The following is a 12467-nucleotide window of genomic DNA, read 5'->3' as shown; positions in this document are numbered from 1 at the left end:
GGAAAGGGACAAACCACGAGTCCTTGAGCATGGACGTGGGGGGGGGCGGGTGCTGAAACAGGAAAATCTTGCTTCTTATTTCTACTCCAGCTATATAAAGAGGATGTCTAGAGCCTAAGTCAGTGCCACAGAGCAGTGCCAAATTTATCAACCACACCTCTCTAGGCCAAGTTTGGAGGGAGAAGAAAGGAGGGTTTCTTGAAAATGGTCAGGACTGCCTTGTGCAACATATTTAATAGCAAGGGAGGCTAGCACCTGAGATCAAGTCAGCAGAGCTATCCACCAAGCAATGAAGGACTCTTGCCCTGTGACAGACAGGTAAAGGAACCTGCTAGAATATGCTTTGCAGAAGTGTTGCCACAGGTCCGGTAGCAGAGCGCCACACTCACTGAGCAGCTGTCAGTCCTGCTCCACCTGCACCTGGGAGCCCAATAACCAAAACATGAGATGCACCATGGAATCAGAGTGACATCCCCCCCGCCCAGTACAGAGGCTTACCCCGCATTTATGGCCAAGTAGCGGCCCTGTTGCTATTTACAACACCTTGATGTAGCCTAGGTCTGCTGAAATCAGAGAGAGCAAAGAATTGTAGGAATCTGAACTCTTAGGAACAAAAAGATTAGTGTCTTAGACATGTCAGGGTGGCCATAGGCCCCTCTATCTCATTCCATAAGAGCCAGAATGTCTTCCCAAGGTTCTGACAGAGCTGAGGCGCTGCTCCTTTGAAACCACTTGGACAAATGGCTAATAAGTCACATTACATCTGAGTGAAAGTCTTGGTGTGATACAGCTGGACTATGTCCCCATGGTAATTCTGACCATGTCCCTTCACTTGCCATCAAAGACGACTGGCTTTGGAGGCTAAGCAACAGGAAAAGGAGAAGATGATGGCATGGGGGTTTGGGGGGAGATCTAAGAACAAATGCTACAATGACAGTAGCCACGGAGAGGAAAAACAGCAGAGATGGATAGACAGACAACCCCAAATAGAAAAGAAGAAAGCCCACGAGTTCACCTGCGGAAAATCAGCCACCTGTCATCCCTAGGCCTTAAAACCATAAGCATTAAACCTCTCCACTTCATGGGTGACACTGGAGGGAGTGACCAACAACCAGTAGTAACTCAAAGAATTCTAGAGGAAGAAGCATGCAATTTGCAGATACAGTAACTAGTCTTAGTCTATATGTAAACTCATTTACTTAAATATTTTAAAGTTCCCATCTTGAGCTGCAGAACCTGAAGCAGGAGTTATTGTGCAAGCGATTTGTTGCAGAGGTGGGGGGTGCTCTTAGGAGAAAGGGACTGAGGGCAGCAGAACTTAATGGGAAGTGGGGGTGTTAAGCAAGGATGTGGTCTCAACTGGAGGCTAGCTTAAGCCTGGTTGCCTGGCGAAGCTCTGGAACAATGTTTTCAGAAGCAGACCATTTCGGAATAATGAAATGAGCTCAAGAAAGATAGAAAAGCTCCTCAGATGACAAGCTGTCTCCCTGAGCTGACAGAACACGGGGCACTAAGAGCAAATCTACAGGAAGAGGTTACCAGAACTCTGAGATTTTGATTAACAGAATTAACACTTCGTACTTTTAAAAAAAATAGATGATCCAGCAGGAAGAGAATCTCAGTTGCAGCAGGGTTGGCATAGCTAAAGGGAATGTGGCACCCAGAGAAAGAGGTAGTTATCAGGGAAACAGAGAACCAAAAAAGAGGGTCAGGGTCAAAATTGGCAATGCCCATTCAGCATGTCAAGGGAGAAGAGGTGCCCTGGCCCATGAACACAGCCAACTAGATCCTGCAACAGGTATTGTCCCGGTGGTGGAAGTGCAACCTCCCCTCTCTCTGTTTCCTCGCTCACAGGCAGCCTTCTTTTCACACCTGGGCCTCCACTGGAGCTTACCACCCAGAGTTTACTAACCACCGAAAAAAGCAATCCTCAGGATTCTCCTTGTAAATTACATATGGGCGTTCTAATCGGTGTATCAGTTTCCTGTGACTTGGGCTCATGGTAGTTTCATAGGGTTTGTTCAACTCTAGATCCAGCCATAGACTCCTCTTCTTTAAGAGTGTTATTGTATAGGTTACAGGCGTGCTAAATAGTGACATTTAGAAATATGAGTTAATTTGCAATCTCTGGGTTTTCAGGCATAAGGTCTTGACTTTGAATGAGTTCACTCAGCTGAGGCCCTGCTCTCATCAGGCCCAATCCAAAGGCCATTCAGCTGAGCCGCCTAAGGTGATCTCTTTAACAATAGGAAGAGTAAAGAAAAGTTTAACTTTGTGATCATACCTGGAAAAAGTTGCTTCAGTCTTCAGTACGTTTTTTTAATTTGCAGACAAACTATCATATTACGTGGCCTAGATGATCACACAACTGGACATATTTTACTCAGTCTTTATGAGAATGGGGCACATGGCCAAAATGAAAGCTGATTTCATTGACTTTCTCTTGCAAGGCCATTGTGAGCCACGCTGCAGTCAGCTTCCCCTTAGCCTCACCTAACAGAATACCCGGATACAGCCATATCTACTGCAATGTAGGTAGTAGGAACATGTCTTCTGTACATTAGATCCCCAGGGCTGAGCACAGGTCTTGACACAGAGTTGATGTTCAATTAATGTTTGTTGGATGGGTGAATGAATGAATGAATGAATGAGTTTCATGGGTAGAAAAAGTTTAGAAACGAGTATCATCGGCCCCAAAAAGCAGAGACAAGCATGGCATATTTTGGAAAATTTTCCATCCCTCAAATGATTCAAATACCAAAGCCCATGAGTTAAAAGGTTAAACCTTTAGTTATCCACCCTCTCCACCCAAAACGGTTGATGAATCATCTGTCTCTCTCACTCTTTCTCTTTCTCTCAATCTTCCTTTCCCTGGGGGCCAAAATCTGCAGTTATAATTTGGTCATGCTGGAAGTTGATTACTCACGTATTGGTTTGCTTGCAAAAGAGCTGGAGTTGAAGCTAGAGAGAAAACAAGAGTCAAGAAGGCGTAATTTCTTAGAAGTAGAAAATTCTCGCTCTTTATACCCTACGGTGACAATGGCATATTTGGTCCAGTTCAATACCACATCTCTTTCACCTTTTTAGAAAAAGATAAGCCACCCCCCCAAAAAAAGGGTTTGCCTCCTCCCCCCCCTCCACTTATATATTCAGCTTCCTGTTGGGTAACAGAGAGATGCAAAGTGAAAAGCAAACGCAGCCCCTATTCCAAAAGAACGTACAGTTTAAACACAGGCTGGAAAATATTAGTTTTAAAGGAGGGCCAAATTTTTATTCACTTTTTCTAGAACAACATGGATAAAGCTCTAATCGTGGGTTAAAACTTCATCCAAGATTTATATGTAAATGTTCTTGCCTCCTCCCTGTATTTGCCTTTTGTCTTTTCATTAATGATTTATAATAGAGATTCATAAGTTAGTTTAATAACATGCTCATTTATCTAAGTTCTAATATCCTTGAAGGAATTTTTCTGTGCTTATAAAACAGACTTTGAAAGACTTTCAATGATTAAATGGAACCGATGGACCTCTAAAGACTGAAAATTCCAAGTTTCAAATGGTTTTCCAAGAAACTGAAAACATTTCCATTACTAAAAGTATGGTAAGGCAAAGAATTGCCTATCTGTCTCTTTTGATGCTTCTTTGCGCAACGGGATCCGTGTAGGAAATGACTTCATATCATCTAAGTCTCTAAAAGTGGCCTCCAATATGTCTAGTCTTAGAAAAGAACCAAATCAAACCTGCCGGCTTCAAGTAACCCATCTTGATACTCTCAGTCAACAGGCTCTTCTGGGCCAGTAGCTTTCAATCTTGGCTGCACATTTGAATCACTGAGAGTTCTAGTGGGTGTGCCCCATTGACCAATTCAGAGTTTCCGAGAATGGAACCAAGACATCAGTACTTTTTAATGTTCTTTGAGGCATTGTAATACGCGGCCAAGGGAGAGAACCAGTGCTCCAAGCCAATGTTTCTCAAATTGTTCTCCAATAGACCAGCAATATAAAAATAGCCAAGAGAACTGGTTCAAAGTGCATACCTTTGACCTCTACTATAGACCCAGTGGATGGGTATTTTGGAAGACCTTCTAGTATAACCAACCCTACACAGGTGATTCTTACGCACATTGTAATATATACTGCAAGTTCGTTTTCTCAAATCCATTCCAGTTCTCCTAGAGCAGTGGTTCTCAAAGTGTGATCTCTAGTTAGCGACACCAACACCACCTGGGAATTGTTAGCAGCACCAGTTCTCTGGGGCCCCCACCCCAAACCTACTGAATTAGAAACTCCAAAGGTGGGCCCCAACAATTTATGTTTTAACATACTTTACCATACTCCCATGCTCAAGTTTGAGGACCAATGACTTCTAACATGCCTTCCTGAAGGCTGGAGGTTAGAAAGCTAAAGATTACCTTTCCCAAGCTGTCTTAGAGCTCAGGCTCCTCTTGTGACCTGGCTTATGCCACCTAGATGCACCTCTTTAAGGACTGAAGGGTAGGGATGGGAGGGAGACCACACTCCTCTAAGCAAGCATAGCAGTGGAAGCAGTCGGCTTTTCTGTGATAGTGGTAGTAGAGGTTCCAGTGCCTAGTCCCTCCTCTGGCGGGTGCTCACAAGCAGGACACAGAGCCTCTTCTTTGTTGGCATGAGTCAGCTGAGGAAGTGTGTCCTTGAGCCAAGAGTGGCAATGGCTTCCTTATCCCCAGGAAGCAGTTAAGGGAGTAGAGTCCTAAAGTCAAGAGAGGGCAGAAGCATCCTGAAGCCCCACGTCCTGATCATTCCCCAGTAAAGGTAGAAGCTCCCTTGGTGGGCCAGTTCTGTGGTGTTCTAGGCATCATCCGTGGAAGCTCAGTCTAGAACCTGCTCCTTTAATCCTCCCAAGAATGTCCTAAGGTTCCTTTTTTTAATAATATTTATTTTGTTGTATTAGTCACCATACAGTACATCCCCAGTTCTTGATGCAATGTTCCATGATTCATTACTTGCATGTAACACCCAGTGCACCATGCAATACGTGCCCTCCTTACTACCCAGCACTGGCCTATCCCAATCTCCCACCCCCCTCCCCTCTGAAGCCCTCAGTTTGTTTCCCAGAGTCGACAGTCTCTCATGATTCATTCCCCCTTCTGTTTACCCCTCTTCATTCTTCCCTTCCTTCTCCTACCGATCTTCCTATTTCTTATGTTCCATAAATGAGTGAAACCATATGATAATTGCCTTTCTCTGCTTGACTTATTTCACTTAGCATAATCTCCTCCAGGCCCGTCCATGTTGCTGCAAGTGTTGTGTAATCGTTCTTTCTGATGGCTGAGTAATATTCCATTGTCTATATGGACCACATCTTCTTGTCCTAAGGTTCCTAATTCCTTTCATGCCTAAACTAAGTAGAATACATTTAACAATCTGCAACTGGACCCAGACAAATTTAGCACTTATATGAGAGAACTGTTACTGTAGNGCCCGTCCATGTTGCTGCAAGTGTTGTGTAATCGTTCTTTCTGATGGCTGAGTAATATTCCATTGTCTATATGGACCACATCTTCTTGTCCTAAGGTTCCTAATTCCTTTCATGCCTAAACTAAATAATACATTTAACAATCTGCAACTGGACCCAGACAAATTTAGCACTTATATGAGAGAACTGTTACTGTAGTTGTTGATGTCAATACCTTTCCCAGAAGACAGTAAGATCCTGGGAGGTGTGTGTGTGGAATTGTCCCAAAGTACTATTACCAAGACAGACTGTCTTAATTATTTGCTTGTCCTCACTCCAATAAAGGGTGTCTTGGTCAGGTGCGCAATCTGCTCCATCATTTCCATCAGAACCCACCAAAGTCATCCCAAATTAACATGCAGTTTAATTAAAACCTGTTAGTAAGCAAACATGGGTCTGAGGCAGGTCCCCTCATCTCCTCTAATCCCCCCTTAACTGTAATGAAACCTCCCTTCTTTATGGAAATAACCCCCTCTTACCCCTTTTCAACTGCAATGAAACCTCCCTTCTATACAGAAAACCTGGAGTTTCATTTAACCAACTATGTACCTGCTTACTAAACTCTTAAAAGAATGTATATGAAGAGAACCTTACCTTCAAACATTTTGCAGACCAATGTAGGAGAGGAAAGATTCCTTAAAGATGCTTATATTTATAGAAAAGTAAGCAAATGCCCACCAAATATTCCACTGCATCTAGTTCAAGTCATGAAGAAATGACTTAAATTGCCATCCATAAATTTTGATGCTGTCCTTCATTCAACAACTTTACTTCTGGCTTAGAAATACGTTGGATTCTTTGCAACTCAACAATAGCACATCGAAGTAACAAGAGGTGTAGAAAACCGCAGAACCTGGAATAGAGCAGTAGGGCTAATGGAGTAGTAAGGTGGCTTTATCTTTTGGACTGGGCCATTAAAACCTTCCCTCATCCCTCTCCTGCCAATTGTGTCCAAAAGTAATAATGATCTGTCACAGCTCATCACTGAATGAAGGACTGGCTTGACTTAAACTGGAAGAGAGTTGATATCAATAGCCAGACCCATCACGTCTATCAGAAGCCAATGTGTTTTCTATACACAGGGTAAATCTGACCCCAGGAGAGCAGAGACAGTCATCTCTGTCATATGGTTTAAGGGAGGAGAGCAGAAATCCTTCAAAATCTCTAGCCCATCCTGCAGCATTCCTAATTCTAACATTTAAACTTCATCTCGAGGATCATGGTTTTTCTTGATCTCAGCCAGGATAGCAAGCCCTGAAAGGTAAGCCACAAGTGATGAAAAACCACAGAATAAAAGTGGTACATCTTCCTTGAGAATCTGTTTTGCTTGAACATTTGGGGAGATACACACTTTCTGTACATTTAAACACATATGCACTTATTTCAAAGTGGAATTCAAGCCTCACATGCATTTTTAAATCTCTACTGAGGTATGACATGGGTACAGATAAATACATATGTCACAAGAGTTTGATGACTTTTTCAAAAGCTGAACACATCCATGGAACCAGCAACCAGATCAAGAAACAGAACATTACCAACATCCCAGAAGTCACTCTTATGCCTCTTTCAGATGCTACCCCCAAGGGTAATTCCTTAACTTTATATAAATAGAATCATACTATGTGTTTAGCATCTGGCTTCTTTTTGCTCAACATTGTTTGGGAGATCCATCCATATTATTTCGTGTAGTTCAAGGTCATTCATTCTCATCATTATATAGTACTCCATTGTGTGAATATACCACAATTTATCTATTCTGCCATTCATAGCCATTTAAACAGTTGCTAGTTTAAAGTTATTATGGATAGTGCTGCTATCAATATTCTCATACATGTCTTCTGGTGGAAATAAGCATTCATTTGAGCTGTGCATATAACCGAGAGTCAAATTGTAAGGTCATACAATGGGCATATGTTCAACTTCGGTAGACACTGCAAAGAGGTTTTCCAAAATAGTTGTACCAAGTTCCATTTATTTCTAAAATTAGTTTTGAAATAAGACTAAAGAAATCTCATCCTTGAGTTGATGTTTTGACTATCCCTTTGGAAGATCTCAGTTGATACTCTTCGATTTATTTTAAGATTTTGTACTGGGTGCCTGGGAAGGTGGCATCCATTTTTAGTATACCATAGGTACTGGGGCTAATTTTCACAATGATTTCCTTAAGAAATTATAAAAACCATCACTACCTGTATTTGTTATCTATCACTGCATAACAAATTACCACAAGCTTAGCAACACAAACAACAGTTTCCATAGATCAGGAGTCCAGCCACAGCCTAGCACTGTTTTGGGTCTCTGACTGAATTCAAGGTCTTGGTCAAGGATGAGTTCTCATCAGAGGGTCCGCTGGGGAAGGATTTATTTCCAAACTTTGTCAGATTGTTGGCAGAATTCATTTCCCTATAGCTATAGCACTGAGAGCCCCAATTTTTATTAACTATTGGCTGGAGACTTCCCTCGAGTCCTAAAGGCATACTTCTCTCCCAATTCCCATGTGGACTTCTCACATTACTGCTTAATTCATCAGAGCAGCAAGGAGAATCTCCCTCCAATCTACTACTACAGAGTCATATAATATAAAGTAGTCCTGGAAGTAACATCCCTTCACCTTTGTCATATTCTATTGATCAGAAGCAAGTCACAGGCTCCCACCCACACTCAAGGAGAGGGGAGAACTGAAAGGTATGGATACCAGGAAGTGGGAAATCGCTGGGGGTCCCCAGAGGTCTGTCTACCACATTGCTTCTTGAGCTCCTGTTAGGTTCTAAGCCCCACATAAGCACTTTACTCCCATTAGCTCACATAATCCTCTCAAAATTTTCACAGTAAGGGGTGCCTGGGTGGCTCAGTCACTTGAGCGTCCAAATCTTGATTTCAGCTCAGGTCATGATCTCAGGGTCATGACAGTGAGCCCTGCGTCGGGCTCTGTGCTCGGTGGGGAGTCTGCCTGAGATTCTTTCTCTCCCTCTGCCCCTCTTCGCTCTCTGTCAAGTAAATAAAATAAACCTTTAAAAAATGTTCACAATAAATATTTGTGGGTATTCGTGTTTGTCAGGGTTCTTGGCTACAGACTACCAACAATAGCCATGGGTAACTTTAGTTCAGATATTTTTTTCTTGCAAGGATGTTGGGTAGTTCACAGAGTCCAGAAAAGACACTAAGCCTTACTTGGAGAATGGACAAAATGAAACAGTGGGGAAAGTGGATGAGGGGCCAGAAATTAGCCAGGCCACACCATCGGAAGAATCCGGTTGAGACACCTCTACTACTTCCCGTGCTACCTGCTACTGAGCACCATGCCCCTTTCCTCTGCAGCCCTCCAAGAAGAAAGTCTAAGTCACTGCCCCTCACAGGGGGTCTCCAAAATGTTGGTTACGCATCTGCAACAAGTACAGAATTTGAAAATAAGCATTGAGAAATTTTATAGTGCTTTGATGGAGTCATTTTCTCTCAAGAACCTAATAATATATCGTTGAGGTGTGTAGTTTTATGACTTTTTTCATTTATTATTCATTTTTCTAGTGACTCATTTTTATGGTCTGTTATAAAATATCAGTCCCCAGCAAACTGGAAATTTTTTAAAAGCTCGCCCTTCCACACAGAGAGTTTGTAATGGTCTGAAGTGTCATGGTTGGCGTTAGCGACTGACTTCAGAAGTGAACGCAAGAGGGAGTACCTGAGTCTTGGGCCTGCATAGTGGCCGCCATCATGGAGTTCTATAACCTGCTGTGTTCCATGTCTGTGTATCTGTGCTGGGGCCTTTCATAGGCGGGATCCCCAGATGTAGAAGGGGGTACAGATGCCGACAAGCCAAAAACATGTCAGAGGAAATGAGGAGGAGGGAAAGGGAAAAAGAAATATTTATTTTAAGCAATTGGTTCAAGCTGCTGTGGAGGTTGGCAGGTCGGAAATCTATAAGGTAGGCCAATAGGCTAGAAACTCTAGCAGGATTTCTATATTACAAGCTTGAGGCAGAATTCCTTCTCTGGGAAATCTCAGTTTTGCTCCTAAGGCCCTCAACTGATTGGATGAAGGCCATCCACATTATCAAGGATAAATTCCTTTACTTAAGGTCAACTGATTGGGAGTATGAATCCCATCTAAGAGACCTTCATGGTAACATCTAGACTAGCGTTTGACCAAACGACTGGGCACCATAGCCTAGCCAAGTTGACACCTAAGGTTAACCATCACAGTGACAGATCCACTAAATTCCATTGACTGATTCACAGACTGTTAGGGACCGTGGTGGAGAAGTGTGCCAATTCCTCTCAGAACCACCACACACAGAGGCCCGTGTTAAGTGACAATGCCTAGTCACCAGCACTACATACACCATGAAGACCTTGAGTGCAAGGATGAGGAATGGAGCATGGGAGGGGAGGGGCAACAGAGGACCAGGGTTTGGGGAAGGTAGGCTTAGGAGAGAGGGCAGTGCAGACTCTAGCTTATAGGCAGGGTTTGTGACGTAAGGGTAGGCAAAGAGGCAGCAGGGCATACCAACTACAGACAAAAGGAAAGAAGCTGGAGAGGCGGAAGACCTGTCCCTCCAAGATACTTCCTTAATGTCATCACATTGGAAGGGCCCGCCTTGGAAAATAACCTGAAAAAATGTTAGTCAATGAGTCCACATTCCAAATTCCAGAATTTTATTTTTCCCATGGTGATAGAAAGAAAGAAAATCAGCTTCATCAGAAGAGAAACTAGCCAAAAGATTATACCCCTGGAAATTTAAGATTATCTTTTGACTGGATTGTGTTTTTATTTAAGGTTCAGTTTTTTGGTGGAGTTTTTCTAGTGTTAGTATGGGTGTAGGTGAGTCTAACCCTTTAGCGCTAAGTATCCCCATTTTAAATAAGGGACCCAGTCTTCTAGAAGGCTCATCACGGTCAGGTCTAAAGCTCATTTGCTTCTCCATCTCACTTTGAGCCAACACTGGACAGTGAGACCTGTCCCTGTTCACTTTGAATTCCATATTTGGATACTTAACCACAACTTGACTGCAAAAGTAAAGGAGCCCACTAGGTCTGTTTTGAAATCTTCCAGGCAGGAATTTCTGGGATTTACTTGCTTCCCACATCTCAGTAGCCCCTGCAGTCACAGTTCCCTGGGTCAAATGCCCCTGGAAGGAGGGAAGAGATGGAACTGACATTGAGCTTGAAGTTCATGCTTTAAATTGAGAATGAACTAGGGGGAGGTGTGGGAAGGAAGGGCCTTTTTGGTTTTTCGAACTTTTTATTATGAGCATTTTATTTTTATTTTTTTATAATAATATTTTTTTATTATATTATGTTAGTCACCATATCATGAGCATTTTAAACAAACAGGAAAGTCAAAAGAATAATACAACAAAAACCCATATACCACCTTGATTCTACACTTACTATGCTGCTATGCTTGCTCTATCTCATAACTATGCTTCTCCTGTAGTTCCTATCATCTATGACTTTATCTTACTTTTTGGATCCATTTCAAAGTAAAATGCAGTCATCAGGATATTTTACTGCTGAACACTTCAGCATGCATAGCATTAACTAGATTGAGCTGAGTTTTAGTCACCGATAGTAACAAGAAAGCTTTGGAATCCACCCAAGGTATCATTAAGGGATGCAAAAGATATTCAATACAGCATGGTTGAAGGCAATGATTGTAGAAAAATAAAATCCCTGGGAGGAAAAACTTACATGTAAGCACAGTTCACGATGCTACTTGTTCTTTCCTTTGAAGGACATCCCTTTAATGTTTGTCTTTAGTCATATTACACATGTATCTCTATTAGCACTGTGACGGCGTTCCACTGGTATAATGCAGATATTAAGATTTTTAACTATTTGTTTGTACATGAAGTTTTCATTATTAGTGAGTTTATTTCTATCATGATTATTTATTCAGTAGCGATGTATGTAGACACATTTTCTAGGCAATTCCTTGTAAAATACCTGTATACATGTATACACACACACACAGGGACATTCTTAGATATTAATTTAAGTAAGGAATGTGGGAGCTAATCGAGGGCCAACCATCATAAAGAAGCACTAAATATCTTAGATTAAAGCGTTTTTCTCCTTGTGACTCTGTGAACTCAGAAATAATATATTTCTTTCATCCTTTGGACTTTTATTTTATTTTATTTTGAATTTTATTTTAAGTAACCTTCACACCCAGTGTGAGGCTTGAACTCACGACCCTGAGATTAAGAGTCCCATACTCTACCAACTGAGCCAGCCAGGTGCCCCATGCACTCTTTTATTTTAAACCTATTTCCCTTCCTCCTCCTACTTTTTCTATATTACACGCTTTATGGATGATACCCACTACCCACTCTAAAATTTGCTTTGAGCTAAAATACCTCCTGACTTTCACAAATGGCAGAACAACCCAATTATAATCTGTTGACCTAAAGCAAAATAATATATCTTTTTTGTTTGCAGGAGCCTTGGATTCAGATTCTTTTGAAAGCTGTCACGAAGCCATTTGTCTCAGGAGGTAGCCTTAATCCAAGGTGGAAGCGTTCCTCATACGTTAGTAATAATAAGTAGTACTGTCTACTTTAGCATCTACCAAAGAGCCCTGGGTGCTTCATTGATTTCATCCATTCAACAGCTGTTTGTGGACTGATTACTATGGGCCAGGCACAGTGCCAGGTGCTAGAGATACAACAGTGAGTAAGATGGACCCATGAAGCAATTGAGATTGCTATTGGGACAAGTTTTGTTTTTTTGTTTTTTAAAGATTTTATTTATTTATTTATTTGACAGAGAGAGAGACAGCCAATGAGAGAGGGAACACAAGCAGGGGGGGTGGGAGAGGAAGAAGCAGGCTTCCAGCGGAGCAGGGAGCTGGATGCGGGGCTCGATCCCAGGACTCCAGGATCACGCCCCGAGCCGAAGGCAGACGCTTAACGACTGAGCCACCCAGGTGCCCCTCTGAAGGGTTTTAGGTAAAATTAGGAATTGTTTTGACCAT

The 12467-nt window shown here is 42.2% G+C and overlaps 1 non-coding gene across 1 annotated transcript; it reads right to left on the bottom strand.

The window, feature by feature from the left end:
• Positions 1-11659: 11659 nt before the first annotated feature.
• On the bottom strand, positions 11660-11732 carry TRNAK-CUU. The gene has a single exon. It is a non-coding gene; the product is annotated as a tRNA-Lys (tRNA).
• Between the last annotated feature and the right edge of the window lie 735 nt (positions 11733-12467).

This window comes from Ailuropoda melanoleuca, chromosome X (genome assembly GCF_002007445.2).
Source record: "Ailuropoda melanoleuca isolate Jingjing chromosome X, ASM200744v2, whole genome shotgun sequence".
Lineage (NCBI taxonomy): Eukaryota > Metazoa > Chordata > Mammalia > Carnivora > Ursidae > Ailuropoda > Ailuropoda melanoleuca.
Note: the sequence above shows the minus strand (reverse complement) of the source record. Positions and strands in the feature narration are given on the sequence as shown.